The sequence below is a fragment of the Eriocheir sinensis genome, chromosome 44 (genome assembly GCF_024679095.1).
Source record: "Eriocheir sinensis breed Jianghai 21 chromosome 44, ASM2467909v1, whole genome shotgun sequence".
Lineage (NCBI taxonomy): Eukaryota > Metazoa > Arthropoda > Malacostraca > Decapoda > Varunidae > Eriocheir > Eriocheir sinensis.
Window position 1 is genome coordinate 11423635 of NC_066552.1, and position 1697 is coordinate 11425331.

Genomic DNA, 1697 nt, shown 5'->3' on the forward strand with positions numbered 1-1697 from the left:
GCAAAGCAACACCAGTGGAAGCCTCCCTTGGCTCAGGAAGCCACTGATAACGAGCACGTCGCCTCCCTTGCCCAAAGATACCAGCCTCGATCGCCTGGCATCCGCTGCGGCGCCTACACGATTCCTGACGCCGCCCGTCACCAAGGCGAGGGGCACCCCAGGAAGGAGTGTCGTGCTGTGCTGTTACATCCATCCATCCAGAGAGAGAGAGAGAAATTTCCGTCAGATCACATTATTTTCGACCAGTTACTGATTTATCCTGTCCACGGGGAAGGTTAGTGGTCATTAAACAAACACACCTTAAACTGCCGCTGCAACATCCTCGCCTCGGATATTACTTTACACACATTTTTTCTTTCTTTTCCTTATAATTGACATCCGGCTGGGGTGGCAATCGCAGCTTCCACTCCCCCTCCTCCCCCGGCACTCGAGGCAGCAGCACGGATCTCCGACAAGAATTAAAAATAAAAACTAAATAAAAAAGCACAAGAACATAAAAAGAGACAACTGCAGCCATGATTGTGAGGAGGCACGAATAAGCGAGTTAGCCCCCGAGAGACCCACTTCTCATTTTCCTCCATTTAATGACGGGCCGCTCGTCGCTCCCTCTCGGCTCGGGGTAATCAAGGCTGCGCGACCGTTCAGTTGTGGCCCGCATTCCCTCCTCTCAAAGCTCATAATTGCTTCAGCGGCGGGCTCTTTATCGCCAAGGAGGAAGCGACAAAGAACAGCTTCATCATCTGTGCCGCGGCGCCCCTAGAGACAGTCGCCCGGCCGCTCACAAGGCGCGGGGAAATTGACGTTTGCAGGTGTTTTTGTGGTCTAGTCGTATCCCGAGGAAGGGAGACAAAAGGCGCCCGATTACTGCGTCCCTCAAAGCTGGCAGTCCGGCGGAGGGAGGAGGAAAGAACGAGGAAGGGAAGAGGAGCTGAAGAAAGAGAGAACAGGGGAAGAGGGAGGAACTGGAGCGAGAAGGAAGTAAAGGGAAAGGACCATAGGAGAGAGAGGATGGGGGAGGGGGAGAAAGGACACGAAGATGAGGGTGAGTGGGAGGAAAGGAGGAAGAGAAGATGGAAATAACACGAGGAACGGTGTGCACTCAATAGAGAGATCTAGAGAACAATGATGAGAGAGCAGGGAGACAGGATGTTCAGATATATAAAGGAGATATCAAGGAATTTAATGAACTTAACAACTCACAGCACTATAAAAGTCATGCGGTTTTGTTTGACTGTGCGTGGTGTGACGAGACAGGGATTATATATGAAGCCCTCCATATCACTGTAGCTCTCGGGAAAGGTGTACCTGTTTGTTGATAGTCAATGTGCCTTGTATGCCCCTCTGTCTTCCTCCCCTTCTGACTGTGATATAGTCAATAAGTGCCTTAGTACACTTAGCCTGCTATAGCGCTGTGGTGCTGCTCCACACTTCATCTGGGTGCCCTCACATGTTGGGCTGCCCCATAATGTTTTGAGTACACCTATAATTAAATCACACACTGTACTGCCTGGGGGTTGGGATGGCATGCTCCTCCCTTCTCCTTTGTTGTTTTACCTGCAACAATAAACTATCAATCAATTAATCAGGTATAAAAGAGTAGATACAGGAATTAAATTATCGTAAGGGTCCCTGACGTGTGAGATGTAAACAAACAAACGTGGGGTGACGGCCGTGCACAGTGAACCCAAGAAGAAGAA